This window comes from Argiope bruennichi, chromosome 5 (assembly GCF_947563725.1).
Source record: "Argiope bruennichi chromosome 5, qqArgBrue1.1, whole genome shotgun sequence".
Classification (NCBI taxonomy): domain Eukaryota; kingdom Metazoa; phylum Arthropoda; class Arachnida; order Araneae; family Araneidae; genus Argiope; species Argiope bruennichi.
This window is the reverse complement of record NC_079155.1, coordinates 134,878,890-134,902,490: the sequence shown is the minus strand read 5'-3', so window position 1 is coordinate 134,902,490 and position 23,601 is coordinate 134,878,890. Positions and strand designations below refer to the sequence as shown.

General features: G+C 30.9%; 1 long non-coding RNA gene across 4 annotated transcripts; it reads left to right on the top strand.

The window, feature by feature from the left end:
- The first annotated feature begins 8,357 nt into the window (after positions 1–8,357).
- Positions 8,358–23,472, top strand: LOC129968174 (uncharacterized). Of its 4 annotated transcripts, XR_008784380.1 has the most exons (11): positions 8,358–8,488; positions 17,615–17,734; positions 17,837–18,002; positions 18,082–18,360; positions 18,918–19,019; positions 19,119–19,297; positions 19,405–19,542; positions 19,671–20,203; positions 20,405–20,491; positions 22,305–22,475; positions 23,194–23,472. It is a non-coding gene; the product is annotated as an uncharacterized LOC129968174 (long non-coding RNA). The 4 variants fall into 4 exon arrangements; XR_008784382.1 differs by having other exon boundaries at positions 17,837–18,360; positions 19,681–20,203; XR_008784379.1 differs by having other exon boundaries at positions 17,837–18,360.
- Positions 23,473–23,601: the final 129 nt, after the last annotated feature.

Genomic DNA, 23,601 nt, shown 5'->3' with positions numbered 1-23,601 from the left:
ATTTACACAATACTTAAAACTTATTGCCGAGTCGTAATGAGAATCTTTGACCCTTCAGAAGCTCTCGAGGTACGAGTCTTGGTGGCTAGATCGGCAGGGTTGTCATTGTATTTTGCTGGTCTTCTGTTCGAATCTCGAGATCGACAAATAATTTATAATTTTTCTTTTTTTTAAATAAATTTTATCTTTATTTCTCCATTATTCATAGATTTACTATGAATCATTCCAAATCATATATTTCAAAACAATATTATAAATTTAAAATATTTCTATATTTTATCGGAATTTTAAGAGTCAAGTTCGCGCACATGCGCAGAATCAATTAATATTCTTAGCATAGTGCTTTTAAAACCAGATTTACACAATACTTAAAACTTATTGCCGAGTCGTAATAAGAGTCTTTGACCATTCAGAAGCTCTCGAGGTACGAGTCTTGGTGGCTATATGGGCAGGGTGTGTCATTGTATTTTGCTGTCTTCTGTTCGAATCTCGAGATCGACAAATAATTTATAATTTTTCTTTTTTTTAAATAAATTTTATCTTTATTTCTCTATTATTCATAGAGTTACTATGAATCATTCCAAATCATATATTTCAAAACAATATTATAAATTTAAAATATTTCTATATTTTATCGGAATTTTAAGAGTCAAGTTCGCGCACATGCGCAGAATCAATTAATATTCTTAGCATTGTGCTTTTAAAACCAGATTTACACAATATTTAAAACTTATTGCCGAGTCGTAATGAGAATCTTTGACCCTTCAGAAGCTCTTGAGGTACGCGTCTTGGTGGCTAGATCGGCAGGGTGTGTCATTGTATTTTGCTGGTCTGCTGTTTGAATCTCGAGATCGACAAATAATTTATAATTTTTCTTTTTTTTAAATAAATTTTATCTTTATTTTTCCATTATTCATAGAGTTACTATGAATCATTCCAAATCATATATTTCAAAACAATATTATAAATTAAAAATATTTCTATATTTTATCGGAATTTTAAGAGTCAAGTTCCCGCACATGCGCAGAATCTATTAATATTCTTAGCATTGTGCTTTTAAACCCAGATTTACACAATACTTAAAACTTATTGCCGAGTCGTAATGAGAATCTTTGACCCTTCAGAAGCTCTCGAGGTACGAGTCTTGGTGGCTAGATCGGCAGGGTTGTCATTGTATTTTGCTGGTCTTCTGTTCGAATCTCGAGATCGACAAATAATTTATAATTTTTCTTTTTTTTAAATAAATTTTATCTTTATTTCTCCATTATTCATAGATTTACTATGAATCATTCCAAATCATATATTTCAAAACAATATTATAAATTTAAAATATTTCTATATTTTATCGGAATTTTAAGAGTCAAGTTCGCGCACATGCGCAGAATCAATTAATATTCTTAGCATAGTGCTTTTAAAACCAGATTTACACAATACTTAAAACTTATTGCCGAGTCGTAATAAGAGTCTTTGACCATTCAGAAGCTCTCGAGGTACGAGTCTTGGTGGCTATATGGGCAGGGTGTGTCATTGTATTTTGCTGTCTTCTGTTCGAATCTCGAGATCGACAAATAATTTATAATTTTTCTTTTTTTTAAATAAATTTTATCTTTATTTCTCTATTATTCATAGAGTTACTATGAATCATTCCAAATCATATATTTCAAAACAATATTATAAATTTAAAATATTTCTATATTTTATCGGAATTTTAAGAGTCAAGTTCCCGCACATGCGCAGAATCTATTAATATTCTTAGCATTGTGCTTTTAAAACCAGATTTACACAATATTTAAAACTTATTGCCGAGTCGTAATGAGAATCTTTGACCCTTCAGAAGCTCTCGAGGTACGCGTCTTTGTGGCTAGATCGGCAGAGTGTGCCGTTGTATTTTGCTGGTCTGTTCGAATCTCGAGATCGACAAAAATTTTATAATTTTTCTTTTTTTTAAATAAATTTTATCTTTATTTCTCTATTACTCATAGAGTTACTATGAATCATTCCAAATCATATATTTCAAAACAATATTATAAATTTAAAATATTTCTATATTTTATCGGAATTTTAAGAGTCAAGTTCCCGCACATGCGCAGAATCTATTAATATTCTTAGCATTGTGCTTTTAAAACCAGATTTACACAATACTTAAAACTTATTGCCGAGTCGTAATAAGAATCTTTGACCCTTCAGAAACTCTCGAGGTACGCGTTTCGGTGGCTAGATCGGCAGGGTGTGTCATTGTATTTTGCTGGTCTTCTGTTCGAATCTCGAGATCGACAAAGATTTTATAATTTTTCTTTTTTTTAAATAAATTTTATCTTTATTTCCCGATTATTCATAGAGTTACTATGAATCATTCCAAATCATATATTTCAAAACAATATTATAAATTTAAAATATTTCTATATTTTATCGGAATTTTAAGAGTCAAGATCCCGCACATGCGCAGAATCTACTAGTATTCTTAGCATTGTGCTTTTAAAACCATATTTACACAATACTTAAAACTTATTGCCGAGTCGTAATGAGAATCTTTGACACTTCAGAAGCTCTCGAGGTACGAGTCTTGGTATCTAGATCGGCAGGGTGTGTCATTGTATTTTGCTGGTCTTCTGTTCGAATCTCTAGATCGACAAAGATTTTATAATTTTTCTTTTTTTTAAATAAATTTTATCTTTATTTCCCGATTATTCATAGAGTTACTATGAATCATTCCAAATCATATATTTCAAAACAATATTATAAATTTAAAATATTTTTATATTTTATCGGAATTTTAAGAGTCAAGTTAACGCACATGCGCAGAATCTACTAGTATTCTTAGCATTGTGCTTTTAAAACCAGATTTACACAATACTTAAAACTTATTGTCGAGTCGTAATAAGAGTCTTTGACCATTCAGAAACTCTCGAGGTACGAGTCTTGGTGGCTATATGGGCAGGGTGTGTCATTGTATTTTGCTGTCTTCTGTTCGAATCTCGAGATCGACAAATAATTTATAATTTTTCTTTTTTTTAAATAAATTTTATCTTTATTTTTCATTATTCATACAGTTACTATGAATCATTCCAAATCATATATTTCAAAACAATATTATAAATTTAAAATATTTCTATATTTTATCGGAATTTTAAGAATCAAGTTCCCGCACATGCGCAGAATCTATTAATATTCTTAGCATTGTGCTTTTAAAACCAGATTTACACAATACTTAAAACTTATTGCCGAGTTACATTTTTTTATGGCAGATTGAGATAGAATAGAGCCAGACTCTGTGAGATAACGGATGAATTGTTACTTCAACTATAAGAATGATGAATAGGATGATTCAATTGCATGGAATAGCAAAACATTGAGGCTGACTGGATTAAAACTTACATTATAGGCAGTAGAGGGAAATTCTCTCCGAGAGTAAAAGAAAGACCAGAAAGTGCGAATGACTTCAGAACATTTCGAAAAAATTGTATAGAAATAGGTCATGGAAATGCAATTAGTAAATTTCTGAATATTAAAAATTCCTAATTAATTTTTGAAGGAAATAAAACATTAACTTTTTAATTAAAGATTTAGAAGTTTTGAAATGAATCTATGGTTAATTCTTAATCAACTACCCTTTTTATAAGGTCTGGTTAAGCAAACGTATTCGAAGAAATTAGATATTTAAAGATTCCTATTAGACATTTCATAGAATTTAAATTTAAGAGTTGGGAAGGATTTTTTTTATTAAGCTCTACCACGAAGAAAATAGAAGGAATATCACCAGTAAAGTCGCAAGAATTTTATAAAAATTTTATTTTATTCAATCCACTGAAGGATTAAGTGCTGTGTGTGTTCTTCTCATACTATAAAGAAATTTCGAATTATCCGTCGGACACAAAATGAATTACGAAAGTTGACTAATATGATTCCAATTCAGATTGATTCTATGAAACACCGTCACAAAAAGGACCTCGACAATTAAATCTATTTAATTAAAAACTTCCTCACAGTTTCCAAAACCTATAAATTAGTGAAATTCAAATACAAAAGTGCGTTTAATATTAACAAAAGTAAAGTTTTTATTATTTAAAATTCAGTTAATTTTAAAACTGAGTAGACATTCTGTTCTTCCATTATTCCCAATGGCTACTGGCGTTTTAAATTCTTAACCGATGCCCCATTGTTTCGTCCTTTTTTCCTTCCAAGACCAAAATATTCTTCACGAAGATTAATTTTCTAAGTTGCTTTCCTTTAAAATTCTAATTTCCAGAAATTAATTCAATAATTCTTACAAAATCACACACACAGGCCACATTGTCACCACGATGACTCCATCTCATAAGCACACACACTGGCCACACTACAATCACAATTCATCTCGCACACAAATTTCCTACACCGCCTCCATACGACGACTCCACAGTCTCGTACACACGATTCCACATTTCTCGCACTCATTACCCACGCCACCAAACAACGACACGATTCCACATTTCTCGCACTCATTACCCACGCCACCAAACAACGACACGATTCCACAGTTCTCCCACTCATTACCCACGCCACCAAACAAAGACACGATTCCACAGTTCTCCCACTCATTACCCACGCCACCAAACAACGACACGATTCCACAGTTCTCGCACTCGTTACCCACGCCACCAAACCCGACACGATTCCACAGCTCACGCACACCCAACAAAAAGCTCAGAATCCTCGCATTCATTACCTAAGCCACCAAACCTAACACGATTTCACATTTCTCACGCCGGCACCCCCACACAACCAGTCCTCGGCTTTCACATGCATTTCTCACTCATAATTGCATACAATATCCAATTACGCGATAAGCGATTATCAGACATTTTTGCTACCAGGCCCACACCACAACTTTTGAGTATGAGCAATTAATCCACAGCGCTTTCGCACCACATTACAATAGAGTCGGGACTAGCATTGTACTTGCCTACTATGATCTCGCACGGTTTCTGTTTCACATACAACTATCTCTTAAGTATATTGATTTAACTCCATCCATCGCATGTCAATATATATCAATGCAATATTTCCCATTCACATAATGCACCTCTCAATCTGAGGATAAAATGCATCCTACAGCCCAAGTTCGAAAAATATTTCTATGAACATTTTATGCCCAAATCGATTACATAAAATGTTCAAAAACCAAGGGTCGATATTCCTAGTTTTGATGAGATATCGAGTTAAAGCAGGCTAATAGTAATGCAGGATTTGCGATTTATTCAACAGCCATAATTTTGTAGATTCCATGCAAAAACTTCCTACATTCTGCTTAACTTACCAATTTATAAATTTAAAACATTCCCATAATCGGGACAAATACTGACAGCTGTCAAAACCGGGTCATGCACTTTGATAGCTCCGTTGGTTACAATAAAGGTGCATTCTGAAAAGGTGGATTACGTTTAATTTGTATCAAGTCTAAATACGATTTCTAAATGTGAAAGCGATATTTGGATGCACGAATCTAGTTTTATTGCATCTTTAGTTTCTATGATTTGATATTCAAAAATTACCAAAAAGTGAATACAAGATCAAATATATTTTCTCTAAATTTCAACAAATTAAGTTTATAGTTAACCTAAGGGAGCTGATTTCAAATCAGAAACTGTTAAATTGAAATACACTTCGATTGAAATGTTAAATTATGTAATAGCATATCATAAAATTCACCGTTTGGATACAGAAAGAAAATAGATATTCACTAAATCAGCAATAAGTATAGGGCACTATTAAAATATAGAATTTTAATACAATAGATTTGTTCGATTAAGGGGAACTAATACATAGGACATTAAACCACTTCACAAACAAGACTCGCACGCGCATCGAATAAATGAATTTTTAACTCCACAATTAAGAGTATATGCAATTTAATGTATTAACTTTACATGCAAAAATCATAAAGGCTTCAATGCCTCAAGTATATAATTAAATAGCAAGTGTCCCAAATAATTAAGAAGCTATATAGAATAAGAATATCAAGATTACAATAAAATAAGAAACTATTTTAAGAACCAGACAAGCCTACTGAACATTTCTAGTAACAATTTGTCGCTTCATTAATTGATATGCTAATTATGCGCAGTTACAAATTCAATAAAATATTCTGAAATTATAGATTTTTCTTCCGGTAAAATTTATATCGCGTTTTAATAAAATAATGAATAAACTGATAATAAACTTAAGTAGGTTACGAGTTCAATTAAGATTTTAAGTGACCTGTAATTCACCAATTCATAAATGAAGCTTTGAATAACGACATATACTGAAGGTTTCTATTGCATTTGAAAAACTAAGCTCGGGGAAAGCTAAACTAGAAAAATTATAAACAAGTCAATTGAAGCATTAGAGATGCATTAGTAATATCCCGAGTTGAAATTATACGCGAAATTAAGTTAAATACTTTGGACAAATATAATATTTAATGGATGGACTTTTCACTCAGTTAGCGCTGAGAAATAGAAGGCGTTGCTAAAAATAAAACTGAATTTTAGTTTGAGATTCATTTTGGAAAATTACATTAATTCAAATTGAGAGAATACTCTAAATCAAGGAAAGAAATTTTAATTTTAAGGATTTTTTTTATTGCAAGGTCATTCTAGTTTTATAATTCTTATTCCTATACGAGAATGAATGTTTGAATTATATGATATTTTGAACTAAACGAAGGATCTTAACGCGTTAATTTTTGAACTCTAATATTCCGATTAAACAATGAAGAAATATCCATGATGTACGAATATTCCGCATAAACAGCCTCCGAGCAGCTAATAGACATACCCAGTGAAGTCCAGTGCGACAGACGACAATATCCAAAATTTTAGCCGTCATCCTTAAAGACCTAATATGGCGTGATGGCGTTTTGTCACGACATCGAGGAACTAGTATTGGATTTTAAATAAGCAACATGGGAGAGTGTCACTTGCTGCGACTTCGGCTTCAATATGCGCACAATCCATCATAAGGAGGGTTATATCTGAACGTTAAAGCGAATATACTTCACCATGCAAAGAATCACAAAATAAAAAAAACTAATCATTTTCTGAGACTTTATCAAGTTGTATGAGGTAGAAAGTGTTCATAAATTGTTCTCTTCTTCCAAAGATTTATAAAAAGCGGCTCTGCAGCAAGAACGAGGAATTTTAAAAAATTACAAAAAATGTTATTCGAATTCGAACCCGGAAGGTGCATCCACAAGAAATATAAATTTTATTAAATGAACAACAATTATTGCGCAAATTTAAAAATAAATCTACCAAAACTAGCGAAAGACGAAATAAAGGTGGTCTGTGCTCCTAATGTAAATAAGATGATTACTTTAAATATTATCAACCGGAATTTTATGTCAAGGGTATCAAAAAAAAACAAAAAAAAACGGTAAGCAACATAGATGTTAATGAAGAAACAAGATGAAAATATTTCGTTTCTAATTTCAGCTAACCTTCGCAAATATTCCTGCATGACTTCCTTAGGGGACTACGGTGGCCTAGTGGTAGGGTCTCTCCCACGGAATTGGAAGGATCCAGTTTCGAAATTCGATTCTACTAAAGATTCATCGTTAATGCAGGCCGAGTGAACGCTAAATAGCTATTGCAAATATGCAGAATTTTGGAGAGAGAGGACTACAAGAGGGATTACGCTCATCATCGGAGCTCAAAATTACAAGGTCCATCCCATATAAAAAATGATAGAATCTAAAATACTAAGTTGAAAAATATGAAATGACCTAAATTATTTCAGATTAATGCTATCTTCATCAAAAAAAGGGATATTAGTAACAACTCAGTGATATAAAGATATGATGAAATGAGTGGTTAAATTATTTAAAAAAAATTCAATTCGCCTTATACTTTTAAAATATGTTCCTAACTCAAAACATATACTCTGAGAATCTTAAGAAGTCTATTCAAAAGTTTCAGAGAGGATAAGCAAACATTTAAAAAAATCAGATGTCAGTATGTTGTTTCATTGACCTCTATGCATCGGAACCATTTCTTTTTTTTACAGTTCTTAAAGTAAAAATTCCTCAAATAATGACATTTGTTGAATGAAAGATAAATAATCTTTTTATCACATTTTCCTAATATTCAACCAAAGCTGGCAGATTTATTTTTAAATTTATAGCAATAATTATTGGTTTTTAAGCAACATTCATATACTTTATGCGTGCTTCTTCCGGGTTCAAATTTGGAAAACTGTTCTTTATTTAAAAGAAATATCCAAGCTAGCTGCAGAGCCACCTTGCATAGATCTTTGGAAGAAGAGAAGGATTTATAAAACACGTCAATATCTTTACTATTTAAAAGTTTCAAAAGATTGATCAGTTTTCGTTTTGTAGTTCTTTGCATGCTAGAATAATTTTTTTAAATGATTTTTGTTAAACCTTGAATATTTTGAATTGTGCTGGGATAGATATATTTTATAATTTAGTATCTTTTGCGTTATTAAGCAACTTCTTAGTATTTTGATGGTAAGTTCTGTTGTTTCAAATTAGTTTAAGTCTAATAATGAATATAAACTGTTTTGTCGTTTTACGTCTATTGTAGAATATTTTTTCTTGCTAAAATATCCGTTTACATTAAATGTCTTTTTTTTTTTTTTTTTTTTTTTGAAAAATCGGAATGTTGCAACTATTTTAAACTCGGACATTCTTTTTTTAAATGTGTTCCCTAATCCATGCAACTGGCGAAAGATCAATTTTATACACATGACATCTTCGTTCGCTAGAAGAATAAATAAATTTTTAACTCTGAAAGAAAAGTTTTTGTTACCGCTTTGGGAATTCTTTGTTAAAGCATTCAAATATAAAATCTGAAACATAAATTATTTGTTTTTGTGAACTTTGTTTTGGCTGAGCGAACAGAATGATTTTTTTATATTAAAATTAATTGTCAAACAAATATTTTAAATGTAATATTTTGGTCAATAAATTAAAAAATCAATTCTGAAAGCAAAGTCACTTTTTTTATTAACTCATGGGAATTCTGCTTATTTTAAAGAATTTTGTGCTGAAAATAGTAAAATTTGTACTGAAGTATATTACAGAAATTCTCTAAAATTAAAATTTTATCTATTTGATGGAATATAATGTGAATTTTCACTTCCGACACGTAAGATTTTATTGTTATCAAAGCTCGGCAAAAACGGAGAATAGTTCATAAAACACTTTAAATCGGAAGCAACAATTTCTTGTCTACAGAGATTGACATTTGAATAACTACAAATGAAACCATTATTGATTGAACTGTTATTTTACGTAGCAAGATTACCACAAAGTTTTGTGGCTGATTACTACAAATAATTTACTTCATAACTACAAATTTTTCATAGCTGCATGTGACCATCTGCTTCTATTTTAAAGAATTTTGAATTATATTTATGGTTAAAAACAGTATCTGGAGCAAAAGTATGCACAATACTCGATAACCCATAGTTTATTCAAAAACTTCTTTCCTATTATCTAAGCACTTCATTAATGGGGTAATTACTTCAATGATGGATTCAGATTTATTTAATTGTCAAGAAGAAAAGAAATTTAATGTTTCAGGCAATCGATATTACACATATTCTAAACACTTTATCTGATTTATATGTTAGCTTAGTTCCGTTCTCTTTGCTCTTTCATTCTGAGTGTTATAATGTTGATTTTAGAAACGTCTGAAATTTAGCTAAAGAGCCTTTCAGTTCATCTGAACTTTCAATATAGCACTCACTTATTAGGATAGTTATAAATGATTGTATTTTATTCTGCACAATAAAAGTAGCAAAAATGATACTCTTATATTGGAAAATCTGAGGATGACGAACTCAAATTCATCTGCTTGAGACTACCCAACTTGAAAATATCGAATTAACTCGGCATTGTCATTGATAAAAGAAAAAAACTTTTTAGTAGGCAGTCATTTCTATTTATTGTAATTGTTCCAAACCATAGCTGTATGTCCAATAACAAGAATTGTATATTCTGACGGGAAAATGTATCGGAATGACCATTGCAATAAAAGCTCCATAATTATTAATCTATATTTATAGTTCAAGTATTTAAGAATTGGAATTCATAAAATTCATTTATTTATAGTAATAAAAAGATAATGAAATCTTATTTGAAAAAGGTTTATTGCAACTTCAAAAAAAATTTCATTTATAATTATGGAAATAAAAACTATGAGAATCGTTGAAAGAAGTTATAATGGATGTTTTCATTATTGAAAAATGAATGCAAGTTATAATATTTCGTCACGATGTGACGGTATTTCGTTCGGCCACTTCTACTAAATCTGACTATTTTTCAAAACTTTACATCAGAGGAAATTTTAAATAATTTGATTAGAATGGACTTTAAGTTTGTGTATGAATGTTTCATAAATGAAACCTATGATAATTTAAAACTTCTCTTTTGCTTAGAAAAGTAGATCTAACCAATAAGTAAAGTTTCCTATAAAGTGTTTCCAAAAAATACTTAGTTCGTTTACTTTCAGGTTTTCAGATTGACGAAGATAGAATACGTAGAAATACGTAAAGTATTTAATATTTCAACAATATAGCCTTTTCAAAAAGTGTGCTACGACTGTCTTGAATGTTTTTTGATTTATCTTAATGGTTTGGTAATTAAAACTGCAAGTCACTCATAAAAATAGTTGAATTTAAGCATTTAATTGTACAAATTTGTCTTATTGTAAACATAACTTTTCAAAAGTTAAATTTTACAATGCATTGTGTATTACGAACTTTACATTAAAATTCTTTTCTGCCAAAAAAATTCTTCCTTTATAGAATTGGTAACCTAATATTTTTTTTGCATTACAATGTATTCCTTTTAGAATTGTTTATTTGAAGTCTCTTTCTATTTTCATTATATTTCTTGTCGGTTATTACTAGCAAATACTACCTGAAGTTGTATTTTTTAATTTGCTTTATTCATTTCAAACACTTTCAATCCCTAATGATTATTTGCCTCATTGTTTTGGGAAAAACTCTCTTAAAATTTTGAACCTTTATTCAAAAAATTGTATCACAGTATTTCGAAATTGAATCGTCTGTATTGTCTTCGTCTAGTCGTGTTACCTCAGTCATTGCCTTCTATGCAGTAATTTTACAGAAAAACCAGCCCGTTTTCAATAAATGTAAAAGTTATTCTTTGATGCCTATCCAAAGTTTGTCATTTTTATAGATTTAAAAGTGGAAACAAGAGAATGACTTCATGAACTTAAAGAATTTATTTTTTAATGAGTGTAAAATATTATGATTTCTTAAAATTAAATTTGAAAAACTGAAATGAAAGAAAATTCATAATAAAATTGATATAAGCGAAAAGTTAATACTTTAGTTCCTGTATTTTTATGCAAAATGTTCTAAAATTATTGAGGGCATTAACTTCCAATTATTTTAATACACCCGAAAATTCAGATTTATCATTTAAAGTTTTGGAGGGGGGACTTTATTTGTCAGAGACTGCTCCTCTAAAAAGAGTAAAATTTGTCTTCATAGAGACGGGTCCAATCGCTTGTCTGAATAGCGTTGCGTTTTGTGCATAATGGCACGATTATACCTCGCAATTTATGGAAAGTATGTTAGTTTAACAATATTGCTTTGAATACATAAGAGAACCACAATGCAATGCAAGATATGCGCTTTTCTTATTTCAATAACCCATGCTTTTCTTAGCTTCAGACTATTAAGCTGAAGTTTTAAAAACGTTTATGTATCAATTTCCATTCTGTGTTGCATTGTTACTTTTATCTCAATGGACCATTTTTTTCTCTTGACTTAGCAAGATGTTAATGTAAGCACATTTTTATGGCACAATGTAAAATGTAATTCGAGAGCATTTCTGTAAAATAAAATGCTTGCATATTTTCATGACATTCTAATGTTTGCTTTGTGAATTTACTCTAATATAGAATATTTAATTGTTCTGAATTCAATTAGTAGTTGTTGAATCACCCGTATTAATGAAATTATTTTTAGTTCGTAATTTATCATTCTTCCATTAGTGCAAAAGTTACTTGGTTAAGGAAGGTGCATCAGCTCGTATGACGCTTTTGTATTCTGATTGCAGTACAAATTTATCAGATACGTTATCTACTTTCAAATAGAATATTAATATAAAATTAAATAATTCAACTAAATTAAGATTAAATCAAATTAAACTTGACTTTTACCATCTAAGCTGCTGCTCAACTATAAAAAAAATCGTAAAAATTGCAAAGAGTTAGTGTTAAATATAATTCATAATTGTTAAAATTCCAGATTTTTCTCATTCAAAGCAATTGTTTGTACTTCTGTACATACGGATACTTAATATATTCTTATAATTAAATTAAAATATTTTTCAAATTTCCTTAAATCATTTTTTAAATGTTGTGTTAACTCAAATATTGACCATTAATTATCTGCGCAACGATTAACCATAATCTTTGACAGCTCTTCTGCTTACGATAATTTGTATTCGAAAGTAGAAGCGGCATCTGCATCATTATGTCCAACACTTGCTATGTGATGAATCGTGCATAAGTTGAAACCATCGTTCCAGCAAGTGGCATTCTTCCAAGTTTGGAATTGAAAATCCTGTTCCAGTTCAAGCTGACATCAAAAAGTAATACTAATCACTATTTCTACAAGCCATGTCACTTATGGTTAACGGAGGAAAGTATTTTCATGTGGATTTCCTTCTGTTGTATTGAACTAACCAGGTATATGTCTATATAATTGTGGTATCTAGCTGTCCGGAAACTACCTCTGTAGGATATTTGATGATTAGAATACTTCTTCCTTGCTCATTCAGAAACCAGAGGTTCAGATTCTTCATTCCAATAAGTTACTAATTCTTAAATGGAAAACTGAGTCTAGTTATGAAATTGAAATCGTAGAGGCAGTTAACTCTGCGATAAGTGAAATTCCCTAGAAATTAAAAAGCATTTTACTAATATCAATATTTAAATCGTGGTGGTAGATTTTTCAGAATAAATCTAAAATTAAGTTGGAATTTTTTATTTATATTCTTGGTTCAGAAGTAAAGTCCATTGCCAATATTTGATTAGTGAACTAGCTCATTTAATTAGTATTGATTATAATATTCTTCTAAGAACTTTAATAAAGTTCTGTCACTTCATTTCGGGATATGTCTAATTCATCTGAAGTTTCCTATCTAACTTATTTACAATACTTTGTTTCCACGGAATCCAGCCTTTTTATGGCTTCAATTTATTCAAATAGAATCGATTTATTCATGACATTCAGTGTGCGTGCTGCTTTTCAAATTTTTGCTTGCGAATTGTTATGGAAAATCACGGATTACATAAATTAAGTTCTTGAAAAAAAATTTTGTTTATTCTGCGGGTAGATTCAATTACTTTTTCAAAAGACGACTGTATGAATTGCACCTAAATATATATATATTTGATGTTTGAATCAAAGAATTTTTTTTTTTAGGATGAAAGATAAAATGTTTTTCGAACAAAGTAAATGGTAAGCATATGAAAAACCACCTAAATAATGAAGTCTTAAATTTTTGCATTATAGATGGAGAAATAAAATTCTTGAATATATATTTAAAACTGTTAAATACTTAAGAATATATTAGTAAAACTATAGATGACATATGAATGATAATGAAACCATAGCAATTATTATTGGCAAGAAATTAAAAAAAAAACTTTTGATTTGCTTTCGGAAATGACAGTAGTATTGAAATTAACTTTTGACTAATTCTTAAGTAAATTTCTCTCTAATACTCTAGATGAGGCAAATGAATATAAGAAAGTATCGTTGGAATTCTAATTTTCTATCGTTTTATAAGGCGTTGGTTAGTTGTTTAATACTAACGATAGGTAAAGAATTGAACTTAACCATTCCATACATGCTATCTATTAGGCATATTTAAATTGCCGCTCATTAACCTAAACAAAATTTCCTTGCTGTTTGAAATAATTAGTCATGTATTGCTTTAAAATGTCTTTCAGCCATTCTCTTGGTTTGAAATTTTAATGCTATTAAAATTAAGGTAATTCATTCCGGTTTGAGTTAAACATAAATTATGTTAACATTTATTAGTATGCATGTCAGCACTCTTTACTTAGTACTATTTAATGGCCATTTTCGCAGTATTTATCTTAATTATTGAACTCTAAAATTCTTTACATGTTATTGCTTAATGAACTACCGTAACATTTCGGCTCTAATATTATTTAAACCATTCCCGCTATGAAGTCAATTCCCTTATCATTAAATTTCGAGTCTTTATTGATTGAAATTTAAGAAAATGCATTTGGTATCGTTTCTGCTATAGAAAGTTTGAATAATCTAATTGTAATTTAAGAAAGAAAACCGTAATAACGTAAAGGAAATGTCCCATAATGTGCCCTCGAGTCCTCTTGCATCGAAATATCAATGTTCAATTTTTTAATTCCTATTCACTAATTCATCCTTCATATGAAACAAGTTTTACATTATTCGATACAAATAATACTTAATCCAACGTCTAATTTGTCTTTTCGTTGAGTTAAAATGAATTATCAAAGAAGCAAAGTCATCTCAAAATTACGAGCTGTCAGTCTTTGAATTGTTAGGTACGATGTTTAGAGGAAATTTTTTAATACTGATAAATTTGTAGACTAAGCTGTACAAAATGTAACAGGTGATTGTAAGGAATTTTAGCAGTTATGTTCTTGAGAAAATTGCGTGTCTACTATCCTGCATCAACTCGGCATTCCATTTTCTAAATGGGAAAACAGCACTAGGATCGTAATTTACGAGCTTTTGCGTACCATTTTCAACTAGATGTTTGGTTCGATGTTGAATTAAGCCATTGTGATGTACACCTGAAAGCTGCAGATTCGTAGTGGTGGTGGTGACGGCGTGGGTAATGTATGAAAGAGAGAGCTGCAGATTCGTAGTGGTGGTGGTGACGGCGTGGGTAATGTATGAAAGAGAGAGCTGCAGATTCGTAGTGGTGGTGGTGACGGCGTGGGTAATGTATGAAAGAGAGAGCTGCAGATTCGTAGTGGTGGTGGTGACGGCGTGGGTAATGTATGAAAGAGAGAGCTGCAGATTCGTAGTGGTGGTGACGGCGTGGGTAATGTATGAAAGAGAGAGCTGCAGATTCGTAGTGGTGGTGGTGACGGCGTGGGTAATGTATGAAAGAGAGAGCTGCAGATTCGTAGTGGTGGTGGTGACGGCGTGGGTAATGTATGAAAGAGAGAGCTGCAGATTCGTAGTGGTGGTGACGGCGTGGGTAATGTATGAAAGAGAGCTGCAGACTCGTAGTGGTGGTGACGGCGTGGGTAATGCATGAAAGAGAGAGCTGCAGACTCGTGGTGGGGTTGATGGCGTGGATAAGTTTATGGGTGCGAGAATTGTAACTGTTTTTATGTTGGCGATGTGGGAAATGTGAGAATTGTGGATTTATAGCTGTATGGATAGTGTGTGTGAGTGTGAAAGAAAATGGGGGAAGTGTAAAATACTAAGTGAGAGAACTAAGTATAGAATTTTGTGCGAAAGAATTGCTTATGTCATTCATCTAAGGCTGATTACAACGATTTTCTTCGTTGGAAATATTTTAATGCTGGGAAAGTCAGAATTCAGGAACATCGTTCGAAACGTTTCATTGAAAAAGTAAAATGAGAAACAGAATATATATCGGAATTAACCGGTTCGAAGATTTAAAATGAGGTTATTAATCTCTTAAGAATATTTTCTTTTGCAGTCTCACCAATTCTGTATTTTTATCTGATAAAATTGTGTTTATGTAACCACATTCCCACCGTGCACTCGACTTTCAAACCAGAATGAAGCTTGAACTTTTCATTTTGTAATAGAATTCCTCGCGATTAGATTTGTCTAATCAAATGCCATTTTATGTTGATGGCAGAATATTCTTAAATTTCTTCATGATATGGAAAGAAAGGGCATGCATTTTAACGACTCGCAGTTTATGATGGGAAGAATGAATTAAAGTACATCTTCAGATAAAAAAAAATTTGCTTGACTGGCAAGAACCCCTTTTGTTTCATTTTATCATCTTCGTGACTGAACCTGAATAAGAAATACTAGTTCATAAAAAGAAAATTACTAACTTAGCATTACATTCACCACTCCTACTGAAGATGGAAATAGAAAAATTAGCAGTCTCTTAACAATTTAATTTTCAAAATCCCCTCTGAACCCCAGTGTTAATGTTCACTTTTAATTACTTTTTGAATTCTAACTCGCTACTCTTGTCGTCCAATACTGCTACAGTTACGTGTTTATGATGCATATTTTATCCAAATTTAATTTCTCCAAATATTTAATCTCTTCGTGATTTTTAATCATTATTTGTTTCATTTGAATTTCATGGATTCCTCTAACCTGTAATAAAGTTAGCCTTGCTTCGTTGTTTTGGCTTTTCATATGTTTGCCATTCCCCTAGTTGAAGGAACATTTTGTTTGATATTCCCTGAAGACTAGTTCGATTCAGTTTCGCAAATCCATCAGCCATAATAAGAAACGAATATTTGAGGTGCAAAACATACAAGTCGTTTTTGATATAGTAACTATGTCAAAAAATTAGTGATTTAGTACATTTAGCAAATATTTAAATTGCTACTCGTACCGAATTTATAAACAATATTTTTAATTCTATATAACCCGTTTTCGAATTGTAATACATCAAATCTTAGAAGTTTTAACGATGAAATATTGAATGCGAATTTAAATTTTTTAATGAATGAATGGATAAAGTTGACAAAAGGAGCTAGAGAATTTTTGCAAATGTAATTGAATTAGATTAAACAATTGGGGCCGATTTAAAAAAAAAAAAATGGATTTTTGTTTGTCTTTAGTTCTAAGCGATGGTAATGAAATAAAATCTTAAGGATCGGGTATACATGTAAAAAGTGAAATACTGATCTTAAAGGCCGAATTTAAAATCAAATGTATTTATAATAAGCAAGATGTAGTCATTGCGAAATAAAATTTCTGCACAGATAGCCAAGTCGTCTATTACAAAAAAGACCAGCGAGTTCCATTAAGACAAAGAATAAAATTAGTGTAAAAACTGGAATTCAAAAACACTCAAACAATCCAGTCCAGTTCAAAACCAAACAATTTAGTTCAATTAAATTCTAACAGAAATTGGTCTGTAAAGATTACTTGAAAAGAAATCATGCATCAAATATCCAATTTTAACAGCAGGGAATTTCACTTATTGTAGAAGCACGTATTGATTTGGGAAGTTTTCATCTTATAACTGTATTCTGCGTGAAGATGTTTCAATTCATTTGAAATCTTTCAAAATTCAGTGTAAATCTGCTCTTCTGGTATGATGATTGAGAATAACAGAAATATTCGTAATTTCTTGATATTCCATACTAGTGGCTCTTTGGCAACGATAACTGTCAGAATTATATTGGAAATACTTGGTATGTCCCTTGCTACAGAAGAACATCATTGGTTTGTCTGTTCATTAATAGTAGCTGGGAAGAGAATAAATGTAAACTCTGGTGGTGAAAATAGCAGGAACTTGAAGTTGCTTAAATTTAAACTGCTTTCATTGCACCAGAACATTTCTGTCGAATCATGTGAATACATTATTAAATGTATTTGATGCTATTAATAGGAACAATGGTACCCTCCCCCAACCCTCGTCTATGGAATGACTTTTTTTCAGTTTTTGTCACAAATTCTATCAACTAGCAATTTGGATGACCAAGAAACTACATCAGAATGATAGATAATGGTAAGTTAAAAGAATCTTGTTAATTATCATGCCAAAATATAGAATACAATCATTCAATGTGATTATTAAATAATTGTAACCTTACTAATGTGGACACTTAAGTATATATAGGTTAGAACACTAACAACCTTTTGCCGACTAAAGGCTTGCGACTCGCCAGCAGAAGTGAGATTGCTTCCTTGGTTCTCTCTCGTGTTCCGAGCTGACATGAACTACGCTGGATGCTGTGAAAAGTTCGCTAAAGATGGCATCAAAATATTAAATCTAAGTATCCATTTAGTTCCTTGATTATAATACTAAAATTGCGAAAACATGACATCCTGTAATCATTTTATTTATTCTTCTAGTCGAATGAGTTGCAAGTTATAAGGAGAGAAAACATTATTACTTAGAAACATCTATCGAAACATATGCAGCATTCCCATCTTTTTCTCAACATAAGAATCGGCTGAATCGAAAAACGGGCCATTCTGACATCAATTTCTGTAAAGGGCCGAATAAATCAGACGCCACAGAATGGAGCCAGCATGCGAGAGCCTTCTGCATGTAGCCGTCCTCCCCAGGAAAATGTTGCCAGGCAAGTAACGAACCACTTAGTGCTAAAACAAGACAAGAAATGTTTCCAGGTAATACTGTTAGTCTTTCGCTTCCCGGAAATTTATTTTCTCGGAGAATGAAACATTTTATTATTGCTTCTTAAACAATTTTCAAGCCTTTTTACTCCTAATGAGATGTTCATTAAGATCACAAAGCAATGTTTTTAACGTCAAAATACTTCAATCCAGAAAACATTATTTGCACTCTTACAGAAGGAAATTGAATGTTTTTCGAATAAAATTTCATCTTGTCACTATATAGTGCTCTCTGTTTGGAGGACGTTTAACGGCGCTTGACGGAGAAACAGTACTGTAATCCTAAGTATAATCAATGATTGTTGAATTAATTTATCAATCCTCCTTTTATGTCTTTAAAATACACTTGCATAAACTTACTACCATTAAGGAAATAACACTTTAGTAATATCAATAACATGTTAAAATAGATTTACAAATGCATTTAAAATACTGCGAGTAGTTACATTATCAATAGAGAATTAAATTGCTGTTAACTTAAAAAAAAAATTGTATTTGGGTTGAATGCAAGTATATCTGATTTAATAATATAAATTTTTATATTTTCATAGGCGATGTGTAAGTGTCATATTTGCAGAGTGACTACTTCAGTTTCTGTCAGATTCTCTATCAGCAATCTGTATGATGGCAAATATTTTCTCATAATGGTATTAGTAAGTAGTAAGAATTGATAATTGCCATACAAAAATGAATACAGGATTTGATTATTAAACTGTAACTTTGTTTAATTTACATTTTTTGTATTTTTATAGGTATATACAAGTTGGAAAACCTACTGCTTATATAATTGCTCTTTTTCTGAGTGAAGACTTCCTATTTACACCTAAAGTAAGACGGCTTTCATGAATCCACATATGTCCTGAATCGAACCCATTTATGCTGAATGTGGTGAAACTCTAGCTAAAAATGACTACTTATTTTGGCAATGGAAGTATGCAGTCAGTTCCTAAATTATTTCAAATATAATTAATAAATTTTAAAATTATTTAATTACTTGAAATAGCCCAACAGACATAGCATTTTCAAATCTATTTTTAGAAAGTTCTCCTTAAGCTATACGGAGGCAATCCGTAATTACCTGGAAACATCTATCAAAGCAAAAACAATATTTCCAGCTATTTCTCAACACAAGAATAAGGCTTGGAAAGTTTCCTCATTGATTCCGAAGCGATATCGGTAAGTTGCAAAAATTTTGATAATTGTCATACCAAAATGATTATAGGATATTATTCATTTTATTTAATAACTTAATACATTCGTAATGTAGATTAATAATTTAACCGATTTTCTATTTTTATATTAAGTATTGTATAGATTGGAATAAGTTTTGATCTATAGCCATCTCTTGCTGAATAAAGCCTTACCACACTCCACCAGAAGTGAGAATGCTTTCTCGGTTCCACACGTGTTCTGAACTGGCATCTACTGAGCTGGATGTTATGAAATACTCGCTACAGATGACATCAAAATATTAAATCCAAGTATAGTCGGTTCCTTTTTTATAATACTAAAATTGTAGAAATAACATTCTTTAATCGCTTTTTTTTTTTGTCTTATAGAAGGCAAATTTCCCCTTATCTGTAAGGGGAAGAACATTATTATTTGTAAACCTTTATCAAAACAGAAGCAGCATATCCAGCAATTTCTCAATGTTGTAATCGGTGGTACTGCAGCACGTGCCATTCGGAGGTCAAATTCTGTACAAGTAAGGATTAAATAAATCAATCGCCTACGAAACAGCCAGCATATGAAAGCTTTTTGCAAGTCGTCGTTCTCAAAATGAAACTTTTGTCCTGCCAAGAACTTTCTACTGTATTGAAATAAGACATGTTTCCAGGTAATTTTGATTCTTTTACTTTCGGCAAACTTATTTTCTGACTGAACGAATGAAATATTTTATAGTTTGTTTTTTTAAAGCTTTTTTTAAATCCTATATTAGTTCTAATGAGATGTACATCTAGTTCATTAAGATCACAAAACAATTTTTTTCAACCATCTAACTATGACAATCCACAAAATTCCACTTACTCTCTTACAGAATGAAAGTGGAATGTTTTTCAAACGAAATTTCATTTTGTCACTACATGATGGTCTGAATTTGAACGACAGCTGACGACAGGTGGCAGTGAGTATTTTAATTTAATATTGAGAATAACAGAATATTAAATGGAGGATTATTGACTTAATTTCAACTTTTGTAATTAAAATAAATACTTGGACAGTCCAAGAAACATTTAGAAGCCAACACTTCAGCAAGACATGTTAGATAAATTGTTTTAAAAATATATTTAAACACCAGTAAGTGTGATTACCAGCAGAGAAGTGGATTTTTTTAAAAATTTAACTAGGGAGTTGAATGCATATTTGTCTGATTAAATAATGTAATTTAATTTCAATTCTTATTTTAGAATTATTTTCTCAAGTTTAAAAAGCAAAATTTAATTTTGCGCTTTGCATTTTATCATTCTTCATAGATCTATTCATATTTGTTCTAATTGAAATATTAAATTTTTTCAGATACCTGCTAACACGTAGAAGTGAATATAACGACATGACTATCATCTTGCACCTTTTATCAAGCGTATTCTGGAATTCGTAGCTTATAAAGTAAATTGGAGAAATATCCAAAATCCAGTTAATAGTTTGTAAAACCTGGTAGTTGAGTATCAAGTTCAAAATGTAATTAAAGACGATTTAATATATGGTCGCCCTAATTTGATATGGTCTACAACTTTCTTCACTCGATTTTGCTCAAATTTTGAATTCGACTTATTAAAAGGATGCAAGTGATACATTTGAGTACAACATGAATAAAATTCACGAATCTTGATTCAACAGGAGAGGGTATTAAATCAATAGTTGGAGAAATATAGTTATGGAGCAAAAGCAAGTCTTTTGAAAAGAACTGCAATTTTATTTACTTACCTACATTTGAAACCAGATTCGTTCTCAGTAAACAAAATGGACATGGGATATTTTCTGCTTTCACGAACTTCTTTAAATGGGTCTAAAAAAATCAGCAATTTTAACTAGGACGATGAATAAGATTAAATTTTAAAAATTATGTATAGGATAATTAAAATTTTTAATTCGCCTGTAATTTTTTTAAATAATTTTATTGAAGAGATGTTTAAGTTCTAGTATATTTCTCTTTTCTTATTATGCAGGCATTCTTACTCATTTGGAAATTCATCACTTCTGACAATTCTCTTATCTATTAAGTTTTAAAACCTTTTTAAAATGCATTCGTATCTCAACATCTGGTATGTTGATTGAGAACGGGAGAAATACTCGCATTTTCACTGTTTAGTCTCGCAAATCGTCTCACTGTTTAGAAACCCAAACTGTATAGACTATATATGATTTAGTGCGGTAGATGAAAAACTACGATTGTTTCTTAAGTTGTCTTCTACTAATGGACAAAGACGACGAGGACAGTTTTTGAGGAATACTTGGGCTCTCTACCTTGAACATGCTCCTCTAAAATTACTTTTAAACGCCAAAACAATGAATTTAACCAAGTTGTGTAATGTCCATAGGAACGTGAAGTTACCTTCCCTTTACACGGTTTTACTAACAGCAGAAAGCTTCTGGGATTCAATTCTTTTAAATCAAGTGAAATTCAACGTTCATATTCAATAAAGCAAATTCACCTCCATTTGAGAGTAAAGTAGCAACATTGTAGACGATACATTGTAATGATATTTACATAAAAGTAAATCGCCATTTTCCCTCTGTAGAGTGACTAATCAGCTCCTGACAAGTCAATTGTAATAATTTTGTTGATCAGGACGTATTTTCTCAGAATGGTACTGAAACGAATAACGGCGTTCGAGAATTTTGGTGATTGTTATACTGAAATGAAGACAGGGTATAATCATTTGTCTTCATTCATGCGTAATTTAAACTTAAAAATATTAGTTTTATTATATTCATAGATTGAATAACTTGGGACCTATACAAGTGCATCTTACTGAATGAAGACTTTTCGTCCACCACAAGGACAACTGTTTTCTTGGTTCTGCGTACCTCGGCAATTTACACTAAGGATGTTGAATGTGCGTAATTATCTGTCAATGACATCAAAACATCAGGAATTCAAGGGCATGGTAAGTTTTTGAATTGTAAATTTTCTAAAACAACATGGATATTTGGATACAAATTTATTTTGTTCGTTCAAAACAGCAAATTTCCCGAAGGTCTAATAAAGTAATGAAGCTAAAAAATACTTTATTAAAATGGATGCAGCATTTTACGTTACAATTAGGCACAAGATCAATCGGAATTGAAATTCTTGTCATACTCGGAGATCGACTTCTTTATATAGATATCGACTCCTTGAGAATGGAGCAATCTATAAAACTTTCTCTCTGTAGAAATCACATATTACTCTTAGTAATTCAAAATGTGTAATTTTTCATATTTCGTTTGCGTAATAACTAGTTATCACGCATTCCATTAAAATTATTTTGTTACTATAATTTCTCACTCGTAAATTTATAATAAATAAAAGTTAAAATATAACAATCCATAACTAAAATCGTATTTTTTTTAATGCAAAGCTTCATTTTTTTTTATTATAAAGTCCGTTTGGAGAACATTTTTGTTTTAAATTCTAAATACTGTTAATAGAGGAACTTGTCAAACATTGTGAGCGAAGGGTTAATAGATTGCACCACTCAAGATCCAGTGGGAAAAATGGTTTCATAATTTTATGATCTTTAAAAATTCTTGAGCAACTTGTTTTCCTGAATCTAAAGCTCTTTTCTCTACTATTTCATATCATTGATAGATGTATTCTATTTTAATTTTTTTTTCTCATTTTAGGTGTCTTTTAAAATGTTTAGACCGAAGTGATTGCAACAAAACTGGACGATTCTGAAGTTTCATCAAGCGTAACCTTGGAACCCGAAGTCTTTACAAATTATGGACAAAGATTCAAAAGGTGCTATGATATCGTAAACTTGTGATTTATACCAAGTTTAAAATGTATCGATTAAAATGATAAAAATTGGATTATCAAAATCTGCACATTAGAAATGATATTTAATATAATCAACATTTTTGGCTGCTAATATATTTTTGAAATGATTGCTTCCATTGTAACTCCAAATGATGGATAACATTATTTAGAACTCTTCTGAAAAATGCAGAAATTCGTTTACAAATGTTTGTTCAACGAAGTATCTTTCGTGCATCGCAGTTATGCATTCAAAATAAATGTTTGGCTCATCA